We start from the raw sequence: 11,936 nt of genomic DNA, 5'->3' as shown, positions 1-11,936 counted from the left end.
GCCCTTCCTTGGCTGCTGTCGTTGTTATGATTATTTCAATGAATGAGTCATTTGACTCGCTTCCACCGAGAAAACAATTAGTAAGGCGATCCCTTTAAGGTTACTTCGCCGGAGAGCGATATTCGCTCTTCCGCGCATCGCCTCGCTTGTTTGCCTGTTTGCAGCCCAAGGTCACAGAGAGGAGGAGGAGGAGGGAAATGCACCCGGGAGACGGGAGATGCGCCGGGCCCGAAGTGCGGGACACGGAGCGAGGCCGGGCGGGATGTGCCTGCCGGAGGGGCCGGATCCAGCCACAGCCCCGGGCCCCGCATACCCTGCGGGGTGACACCCGCCCCCAGCCCAGCGGGGTCAGCTCCGAGCTGCCAGCGTGAGGAAGGCTGGACAGACAGACAGACACAGAGAGCCCGGTGCCCAGCCCCTGGGAGAAGGGGCAGAAAGCGAAAGGGGACGCAGAGAAGTGACAGCGAGAGCAGGCGAGGCTCTCCGTTCTCAGCCCACCTCGGGGCCCTGCAGATAACCGCAGGCACACGGACACACACACACACAGAGCCCCCTCGCAGATAGGCACCAAATACGTCTTTCCCTCCTGCCAGATAACTAGGAGATAAGGCTCCGGCAGATAAGGCTCCAGGCACGGCATGGGATGTTTGCCCACACGGTCGCTCTCCCCCGGGGCTCCCCCGGCCAGGGGCCGCCGCTCTGCGCTCCCCTCAGAGCGCCCGGGGGCGGAGGGGCAGCGGCGGGAGACCGAGCAAGAACCGGGGAAAGCGCGGGCAGGCGGAGAGGAAGGAAAGAGAGGGGCCAAACCTGGTGGCGGTGCCCCGCACGGGGCCGGGGCGCGGGGCCGCGGCGGGCGGTAAATCCAGCGCGGCGGCGGCGGCGACTCCGGCGGCGGCGGCCGGAGGCTCATGTATAAAAAGGAGAGAGGAGGCGCCTCTCGCAGCCCTGCCGGAAAACTGCAGGCAGCCGGCCCTGATTGGGCTCGGCCAGCCCTAAACAAACACGGGGCTCCGCAGGGGTGCCAGTCCCGGGGCCGGCCGGGCCGCCGCAGCCCCGGGGGCGGGGGGGCACCTCGGGGCGCCCGGAGCTGAGGGGCGGCGGGCCCTCAACGGGGAGCGGGAACCAGCAGAGAGGGCTGGCTCTGCCACATACCCTACTCGTGTCTCTTTTTTTTTTTTTTTTTTTTTTTTTTTTTTTTTTTTTTTTTTTTTTTTTTTTTAATTTATTTTAACCCAGAAAAACACACACTCTTCCCTCCTCCCCCGATAATATTTTTTTTTATGGTGAATTTTCAACTTATATAAGTTTGGGGTTTTTTTTGGTATTTGTATTTTGTTGTTTTTTTTTTTTTTTTTTTTTCTCCTCTCCTACCGGCGTGTCAGTGAATGTCCCCTGGCAGCGGCCCTGGGGGAGATGTGCCCCTGCCTTTCGCTCCAAGCAGCCAGGAGAACGTATCCCTCCCCAAATCTCCTTAGTTTTTGCTCGTCAAAATCCGAGCTATCCGAGACTAGAAAAATGTGACTCCTCCTTGAGTTGCCCCCACCGTCAGGTGAAGCCAAAGCGAGCCGTGGGATGTGTCCATCCCAACAGCTGGCGGGAGGCATTTTTTCCTCCGTTTCTTTCTTATTACCCCCCCGCTCCTCAACCCTCTTATCTCAGCTGTGTACAAACTGATATGGTACTTAGCAGGAAAGTGACTGGAAATTAAAATAACTTCGTTCACCAGAGGTTATCAGCTGGATATCTGTCATCATCAGTTTGTACAGAAAGTCATCTGCGGCAAAGGGCTGGACTAGAGCGGAGCCGGGCTCTCGGCAGCCGGCAGGAATGAGTCCTCCCGGCAGAAACCGAGCCCAGAGCTGCTGATGCGCGGTGCTGTCGCTCCTGGGGTAGGCACGGCTTTTCTTTCGCTCTTTCCAGGCGAGGTGAACGGGAGGTGAAGAATTTGCAGTTCTGGGGGGACGCTCAAACACCGGCTGTAGCGATCTGCTCTGCCGGAGTGGGAGAACCGATTGTGGCTTGGAAGTTTATTGTGCGCGTTGATTTTTGTGGTGTAGCGCGGCGGGGGTTTGATCGGAAAACATTCACTTTCCCGAGAAACCGTTTCTTTATTAAATTACATTATTAAACGTGATACTTTTTTCTTGTCAGTTGTCTCTAAATAATAGCGTTAAATGACATTCGTCACCACGCCAGGCTGAAGTGACTTTTTTTTTTTTTGCTTTTTGGGGTATTTTAGTGAGCGCAATATTAAACAGAAATTAAGCTTTTGCAAGCAGCGATTTGTTTTCTGCCCGGATAGTCTCCCGGTTCTAGTTTGAAAGGTAAAACACTTTTGCCGTGGTTTTTACCTGCAAATATGAGACAAGAGCAGTGGAAGCCTCGGGAGTCGATGCCCACGCTGCTTGGGCGCTGCCACTGCAGATTTCTGTGCTTAAATGCCCTGAGTTTTAAACCCCGCGTTTCCTTTCAGTCTTTTGGATGCCCCTTCTCCGGTTAAACACGAGGGTATTTCAAACACGTGTAAAACTGGATATAAAGCGAGAAATACCGTGAGGGATTGTTTTTTTTTTTTCTTGTGTTTTTTTTTTTTTTTTGTTTTTTTTTTTTTTTTGTTTTTTTTTTTTTTTGTTTTTTTCAAGCGACGGGCTCTGCTGGCTGGGAGGGGTGAGCGGGTGCTCATGTAAAGCCACGGTGGGCGGTGGGGACCCGCCCGGGCCCGGAGGGTGCCTGCCCCAAAGGTGGGATGGATGGGAAGAGCAGCCGCCTTGGCCTGGCAGGCGCCTCTTTCCCTGGCTCCAAAGTGACCCGTGTTTTACACTCAGGCGCCTTGGTTTTTTCCCTGCCGATTAGCCTGTTTACGTTATAGCCGGGCTACAAGCTTCGTTTTATTTCCTCCGATAAACACGATAAGAAAACCCGGCTTAAACCGGGACCAGCGTGGGAAACCATTCCCGGTCACCCCTTTCCTCTCCGCTCCTTTTCGTTTCGACTTTGCTGTCGAAGCGCTCAAATCGTAGACTCCTAACTCTTCATGACGTCACTCCTTTCCCAAATCCCGCTCTGCTGACGTCACTTTCACCCCGGGGCTCTGGGGAATCTCCAGCATCATGTCTGGGTTGGTACCCGGGGCTGCATCATTTTTGAGGGCGGGGGGATGCTCGGTGCGGGAAGGAGGTGCCAACGAGGTGACCATCGCTCCCGGTCGTTGTGCCCAAAGAGGGAAGAAGGCAGATTGGGAAAAAAAAAAAAAGTTTCGTATCCAATTAAGGCAAATTTCCTCGCGGGCACTTCAGCCTCCCAAACAAGGGTTGGGGGTAAGGCGTGTGCAGGCGCAGGGCTGTTGCTCCTTCCCCCACTCTCGGGGCTCTCCCTGACCGGGGCTGCCCTGGGGAGGAGGGGGAGGCTCTGTCCGGCTGTCCCCTCGCTGCCCCTCGGCCCGGACAGCCCCGGGAGCACCGGGAATGGCCCAAAGCTCCCGCGGGGGCCCGGCGGGCTCGGTGCGAGGCGTACGAGGGGTCACTTTGGTGACTATCGCGGGCTGGCGTGTATTCTTTTCCGAGACGTGTTTATGTAACTTAATGTACTCTAGAAACTGCTGGGGAGCTCAGGCCGGGCTGATAAGCGCGGCGATTATTACGGGCGACGTGCCGGCACCTCTCCCCCTCTCTTCTCCCCTTCGCTTATCCCCGCTACTTAAAATATACTTTTATCAAGGCCACCCCACGATAGGGACTGTTTCCATTGCCCGGCGGCTGTGACATTGAAGCGGACACATCGATCGGGGCACACACGGGCGGCTCAGCCCAGCGGGGAGCTGCCGGCCGGGCAGGGCTCAAACCCCCGCCGCGGGAAGGGCGGCCGAGGAGATGGATTTCTGAGGGATAGGGGCCTTTGACATTATGCATCACCTCTGTCTGGGGCCGGGTGGGACAGCCCGGGGCGCTAAGGGCAGTGGTCAGCAGAACTGACCCCCAAAACAGCCAGGTCCCCTACACATCACAGCACGGGCAGGGTGGGCACGGCGAGCGCGCCCTTTGCCATAGATCAGATGTGTCCCAAACTCTCAAGGATGAGGAGGCGTTATTTTTTTCTTTCCCCGACACTCCTAACGAAAGTCTGCCGGGTGCTCAGAGGCCGGGTTTCGGCTCCAGCCGTCCTGGCTGGTGGCAGAGAGCCGGCCCCGGGCCCCGTGGGGCAGGACACCCTGACCCGGCCGGCAGATCCTGCCCGCTCCCTCAGGCTGAAGCTGAAGCCGTGCCCGGCGGGGAGCGGGGCACAGGGACATTCCCCGCCACAGCCCCGCTCACTGGTGACAGGCTGCCCGGTGCTTTTGGGTGATTTCCACCGTGCCTTACAACACCTGAGCCTCAAATAAGCATCAGGCAGCAGAGAGCCCGTAAGGACATTTATGCAATATGTGCCCAAGTGTGTGGTTTCTGTGCGGTTGGGGTTTTTTTGTTGCGGTTTGTTGTTTTTTGATGTTTGTTTTTTGGGGTTTTTAAATAATGATCTGCAGTGTTGGGTCTTTTTTTTTTTTTTTTTTTTTTTGGGGGGGGGAGGGGGTGGTAATTTGCTCTCCCTCCAGCCTCTGAGGTCCGGCTGGTTAATGATTTCAGCCTTTTAAAATAAATAAATAAAGAAAATCAACCGAAGGCGCGGAGGAGGCTCCTGTTGCCGCGTACCCTGACTCGGTCCCCTCACGCCGAGCCCGGCGGGGCGGGCAGGACGAGGACGGTGCCCCCCAGTCCTCGGGGTGAGCGGGAGGCAGCCGGAGCCCAGGCAGTGCCCTAAAAAACACCATTTAGCTGCTTCTGTCCAACAAAAGAGACAAAACACAGGTTTTGTCTCTGCAGAACATACACAGGGACTTTGAAAATGAGTTAAAGATTACTTTTATTGTTCCTCGCCCGTTTCGAAGGTTTTGACTAAATTCTGACCCTTTTATCAACGCCCTTGCTACAAAGCGGTGGAGCTCTCTTCCACTTACTGCTTGCGGTGAGGAATATTACGTATTGTTTTTAATCGCGGTACCCCTTTCTGTGTACAGCTGTAGATAAATCAAGTACCTCGGCTCTGTGTGCGGAACGGCTTTCACACCTGGGGAAAGGACGCGTTTTGGGAAAACAGGCCAGAAGGAAAGGCCGCCCCCCTGGTTCCCGCCGTGAGGAACAGGGGGCGCGGGCTGGGAGCCCAGAGCTCTCCCCGGCCGGAGTCCTGGGGATCACTGTGCGTTCCTGTCTGGGCGCTGAGGAAAGGCTTCAGGGCTCTCTTCTGCTGGATCTGGCAGGAAAACCCCGGGGAAAGTTTCTCGCTGCGAGAGGTCGTTGTGGGAGCGAGCCGGGAGCGGCGTTTCTGCTCCCAGCGCTTCAGAGCCGGGCTGCTCCTCATCCCCCCCCGCTCCCTGGCGCGGATGTTGGGCAATATCAAATCCGAGCTGCAATCACCTATCCTGCCTCCGCCCCGTGCCCGCAGCACACAGAGTTAATTCTTTCTCACTTAAGAACTCCAACCAAAACCAAACTAAACAAAACACCAACAAAACCCAACCAAACAAAAAAAACCATCCCCGGCTATTCCCCGGGACGGCTGTGGCCACTGCCGCGCACCGTGAAGGAAATACCGGTTTGTGCATCGAAACCTGCCGGGAAACCCCCCGCACAGCTGTCTTCTCACCTCTCTGTCCAGGAAATAAAATCAACCACGAGAACAGGTCACAATCTCCCAGTGAAATGTTTTCCACAGATGAAAATGAAGCGTTTTTCGGGAGTAGCTCCGTTCCATGCGGGTCCCCGCAGAGCCCCGGCGGGGCCGCTCCGTTTCTCTCTTGCCATTGTGGAAACCTCTCTCCTTCCCTTCTGAAACCCCTTTCCTCGCCATTTACCTGCCCCACCGAAATGCCTGAGAACGTGTGAGAATAATAATCGTAATAAACACCCGAACAACGACATTCGTAATCTTTGCCAAGCAAACCGATTCCCTCCATCCCAATTAATAATGTTTTGACTTGCTGCTTTCGTGTGAAATGTCAAACTTTGGGGACCTCGTTCCTGCTTGGAATGAAAGTAGATTTTTTTTTTTTTTTAAACGTTAAAATAATATCTTCCAGAGCGAGTCTGACCAGTTCTGTTCATGCAAGAGCTACTAGATTGGAAAATCAAATCAAAACAACCACATCACAGAACGAGAGATTTCAGAGTTGGCAGCTCGGGGTAATTAGATGGCCTATTAATAGCCCCGCTCCTACTGCCATCAAAAGTAACTGGATGGCTCCTGCCTCGGGAAGGTATGAACAGGCATAGGGAGGTAGGATGGAGACCGAGGAGATGGGGAGTTTATAACGAGAGGTGTGCGGCCCCATGGACGGGCAAAATGCGTGTAACCCCCCTTGGCGTTGCCTTCATCCCCACAGAGGCGGCTTCTCCCTCCTTTTGATAGCTGGAGGTGTCGGAGGGACCCGTCCCCATCGGCCCCAAGATGAGCGATGCTGCCGATTCACCTCCGGGGACGTCTTCCTTCCTTCCTTCCCTTTTGCTTTTCTTACCCTTTAATGGCTCCGCGGACACAGCCCTCTGTTCGCAGTTAGAAGTATAAAGATATACTTTCGCCGTGGGAATACCCCAATTTCCATTTCGTTGGTGTAATCACTGCCAGTGTTTATCCGTTTCTCCTGAGCCTCCCCTACCAAAGAGGGCGTGCAAATAATCCCGCACTTTTCGATTACTTTAGGAAAAATGTTGGGTTTATGCATCCGATATTGCTGCTCACGTTGAATTTATAATTCCATAGTAAAGGACGCCAGTATCTGCAAACAGTAAAAAGAACAATTAAAAAGCTGATTGTCCCAAAACTAGGCGGCTAAAATATATTGTTCCCCCGCTGTTATTGATTGATTTTAAGAGGTCACAGATGACTGAACTTTAAAGAGTCAAACGACTTTCTTTTAATTCCAATTAGATGAGCAAAAAGTAGCGTAGCCCAGTATACAGAAGGTTTTTTTCCTGCTGTAGTTTCTTACATTTTTAAAATACACATGCTGTAATAATTTCTTGATTTGTCTTTCTTGATGGACAAAACAGTTTTAGTATTAAAGATGGAATGCAGTATCAAAGGAGATTGGAGTAATCCTAATGTTGCTGAGGTTCAAGGGGGTTTTTTATATTCTTAATACTGATAGAGTTAGCAGCCTTTTTCTGAAGTAAGCAACCCTTAGACTAAATCAGCGTCACATATAGAGTGACTACTATTTCCAAGGGTTTAAAAAAAATGCACTTTCAACAAACTCTGAAGAAAATACCATGCAACAGTGTTACAGGATAACTTCAGAGAGTTATCCTGTATGCTGGCAACATCCATCAGTAACCAGGATGATACCTGGATGATGCATTTAGCATTTGCCAATGGAAATCAAACAGAAGTTTAGCAGCACACAACTTTAATATTCACCTCTGAAATAATAATCTAAAAACCCCCAACAACACTGTTTTAGTATAAATTTACATAGGTTATTTGCTTTGCATCAGCACATTTTCATTGTAACATTACTGTAGGTTGTTTTTTTCTGATAGGGTATGTGAAAAGAAGCCCTGCTTCTGTGTCTCTGCTCATTTATCCAGATCCTAAAAAGGTCTAAGGCTACTCATTCAGCTGAAATTTGTCCTTGTTCACGATGACTTAAAATGAAGAGCCACTGCCATGGACCTCCATGGAAATAGCTCTTGCAGAAATAAACCTTGCCAGTAGATCACTTCTGAGGCTACCAGCAAGAATTGCTACTCAGCCCTTCAAATCATGGTTTCAACTTCACTAAACTGGTTTTAAGCAGATTCTTACACAAACTTCAGATGAATATTTTGTCAGCTAATGCAGAGTTTTCTGCTATCACAGCTTGGAAGCTGTTGGTCCCAAACAAACCTAATCAGCACTAACTCGGCAACTACCATAGCTGCTGTAATGACCTCAACAGTAAAGGTAATGTAGCTGCTCTATTATTTATGTCAGGCTCTGTCAGGCTTAACAGCACCTCTTTATGACACAGATGCCATGCCATTGAGCATTAAAGATGGCAAATCCAGCTCCATGGCCAGCACACCCTTACAAACTTATATTGCCCTTAATTCTGGGGGCCAGTGACCCCAGCAGAAAGGACAACCACGAGCACTGACATCAGTGGCATCTCATGGCGTCACAGATAAATCCGACAGAGCTGGGGCTGTCAGAGCCTCGGAGTGCTGGGAGATGGAAACTCAGCAGTGCTTAGCTGGCTGGAGGGCTTTTCCCTGGCTATTTTCAGCTTTCCCCCAAATGCCCCATAGGTGACATCCTATGCAGTGCCACTCCCCACGGACCACCAGCAGCTGGGCTGTAGCGACACAGCTTTACCTGTCACCCCTTAATACCAAGTGTTTGAACTTCTACACTAAGCCAAACTCTTTCCCTCCAAAAAAGTTGGTATCAATCAAAACATTTCATTTTATCCAAAATTAAGGGGGGTTTATGTGTGTGTGTGCTTTTTTTGAAGTATTTAGCCCTTTAAAGAAAATCAACTTGGAGTAAAATGTGCAACAAGGTTCATCTTGAGAGGGCAGAAAAAGTGCCTTTCTCTCTCTCTCTCTCTCTCTCTCTCTCTTTCATTTGGTAACAGGCTCACATCTGGAGTGGTAGGAAAGGTCTGTCACACCTGGACCAGAATCCCAAACCTCTGCACCTCATCGTTTCTCAGCCTCCAGAAACTACAGCAAAACTTCTTGTTTTTTCCATGGTCAGCAAGGCACAGAGAAAGCAGCAACTCCTGAACTGGTTGACACTGCTGCCTGTGCTCTGGGTTGAAGGTTTTAAACTTTTTTTATTTTAAAGGTAGGGGCACACATGAATATCCTCCAAGATATTTCACCGATGGAATTGGAGAGGGATGTAATTCAGCCTGAAACTAGAATTTATGCTACACTCTTATTTTAGTTCCTACTGCCTAGAATAGTTACTACTCAAATCACAAAGTTTGTATGTGACCTGTGCTAAGTTTTCAAATTCTACAGAACTGTTGAATGACATTTCCTTTAGCAGGAGTTTCCCAAACAAATTTGCTTCATTTCTGCTTGCAAGAAGTGGAAGAAATGTATTTTCCTTGTGCCTGCTTGGAACTACATGTACCTCTGAGGTCCAGAAGGTGACATATTTTTCACAAGTGATTCCTCTAATAAGCGTAGGGAGGAGAAACTAATTGTTGTGAGCTCTAGCTACCAGAAGATTAAAAATGTTCTGTACTGAAATAAGTTAACCATAGCTCAGCATTTGGGCTTGTGGAGCACCAAACAGGCTATGCTGAGCCTATGGAGAGAATTGGAAAGCAGATTTCTCAGCTGGAAAAGGAGACCTCCTGAATTTAATGGTGGTGGACCGAATGAACAGGAACAAACCTGGAAGACCTTGGCTGAATGCTAAAAGTGAGTATGGACCCCAAACACCACTTCTTCCATGTGTCAAAAATGCACTGTTTAATGGATTAAATGATTTTATCAGTCCTCTGATTGGAAGGCAAAAACCTGCTGTGCAAAGCTCAAGCAGTAAATAAAATCTAGTGATGAAAGATTAAGCTCTGATGGGCATTTTTTTGGAGAAAGGCTCGCTCATGTTTAATTAAAATGCAATAAACCGCAATTTCCTTTACATCATTACATGCTAATGTCAACCTTAGAATCACAAATTAGTTGAAACCTGAGCAATATGATTCATCTGTGGTCACCTCGTGGTAATAAAAAAAAAAGTAAAAAGATGCTTTTAAGGAAACATGTTAACAATTAAAATAAATTTGGTGGTCTAAATGAAGAGTACTGATGGTACTAAAAAGAGCAATGACCTAATTATTTCTGTTGATATCAGTTATTCATTTGGGGGCCATCCAACTATAAACTGGGGTATTTAATTGACTGCAATATATACTGGATATGTGCCATATTATTCAAGAAAAACAATACACTGCAAAAACAATACAGAGAATAGGTAATTTGTACAGAGTTCATGAGACAATTATATAATCTAATTACAAAGCTGACTCACTATGCCCTTGGTTCTATTTATTAGAAGAGAATTGAAGGACATACTAAACATACTCAGAGTCTAGGAATTTAAATTTAAATCCTGCCTGTACACCCAAAAATTCAGGAACTGGTGTGATCCAGAACACAAATTGTGAGTGCCAAAAGAAGGATGCCTTGATGTGGGACTCAGGATACTACTTCATTTTCCTGTGTGATGGAAATTAAACTACTGCCCCATTTTCTTGAGAAGTGCATTGAAACTCAGTCAGTATCACAAAAAAAAAAAAAAACAAACCCTTTTAATAATATCAATGACACATAAAAGAAGTGTAATTAATTATTTATTTTGAAAGGCAACAGCAGTTTGAAATCTGCTCGTGTTTCACATGTTGCACTGGTACAAAGCTTATGGAGAAATTCATTAAGAATATTTGAATGCAAATGAGTGTGTTTCATGTTCAGACAGAAACAAATCACTGAGGTGCCTGAACACAAGACATTGCCAAGGCTTTGCACATGTCATTCACTCACAGAAAATCTCATTTAAGTGCAGAAATGACCAAAGCCAAAAAAAAAGTAAGTTGCTGGTTAAGCTGCTGAATTATTCTTTGAATTTTCAATTTGTACCTGCACTGCAACTCTTTGAACGTTTTTCAGATGTTTTTCCTTAAACTTTTAATGCTTTTTAAGGAACATATAAATATTTCTTTTCTTGATCATGTAAGAAATTTTATTAAATAAAACCTGGCTTTGCATCTCTTCTGATGTTTTTTATTCTCAATTTACTGTGCGTTTTGTATTTGAATAGATTTTGATGGGTGACATCTAACCATACCATAGTAAATTGTGGAGGAGACTAGTATTCAGAATGATTACAAGGAGTATTTGTTTATAAAACAGGGAAAAACCTCAGTGTCTCTTTATTTGTTTTTATTAATGGTAATGCTGGCTTGCGTGCAATAATATTTTAATGAATGCCAAGAGAATCTCGGAGGCAGAATAGCTAATGTAGAGCCTGGGACACCTGAGTCTAGTTTAGACTCAAGTAGGGAAGTCATAATTCTGCATATTGGAAGGTAAAATTCTGCAGCACACCAGCCCTGGTGCAATCCTGCCTCCAGAAATCCTTTCCCCCTACCAGGAGTGATGCTTCTGCCTGGAGGAGTCACTCCAGTGCCAGCACAACAATCCACTGCCTTCTCCCAGCTGTATTAATGAAATTCCTTATGGGACCACACTGGAAGAAAGACCATTGAAGCGATTACAATTAAAAATAGCTCTTCCTCTGCTCCTCCCACAAAGAGTTTATTTTTAACTTCCATCACTTCAGTGCGCTGATTTAAGCACTTCTCTAGACGCAGTTGTTTTGGCACAGCTGAGGAGGTGACAAACTGCAGGCCAGAGGTGGGAACAGGCATCTGGGGCAGGAGCTGGCTGCAGTAACTTAGCTGGCAACGGCAGTGTATCATGGGACAACGGTGTGATAGTTCACTGCATGAACTTAAACTTTGCCTTTCTTGAGTGTTTTTATAGCCATGAAGCATCGCTGCTCCAAATAGCTACTACAGGAGAGCTGGACCAGTGGTGCTTTCCTACCCCAGCTTGCTTCATTTACATCAGAGATTTACAGTCATGTGAGCCAAATCACCAAGAAATACAGTGTACACGGAGCCTCAGGTGGATCCTGAAGCTGATATCCTTAAAGGCATTTAGACATCTAACTTTCAAGCAGTGAAAGACTTAAATGGAGAGGGTTAGGAGAAGGCATATGGTCAGTGAAAATGCCTTGGCCATAGGACAGCGGCCACCTACCCACCCACCCACCCTCCCTGGTCTCTTCTCATAGCCTTTTATGTTTGGCTTACATTCAAAGCATGTATAGGACTCAGGGCTGAGTAA

The sequence above is a fragment of the Zosterops lateralis genome (genome assembly GCF_965231275.1).
Source record: "Zosterops lateralis genome assembly, chromosome: 1".
Classification (NCBI taxonomy): Eukaryota; Metazoa; Chordata; class Aves; order Passeriformes; family Zosteropidae; genus Zosterops; species Zosterops lateralis.
Note: the sequence above shows the minus strand (reverse complement) of the source record.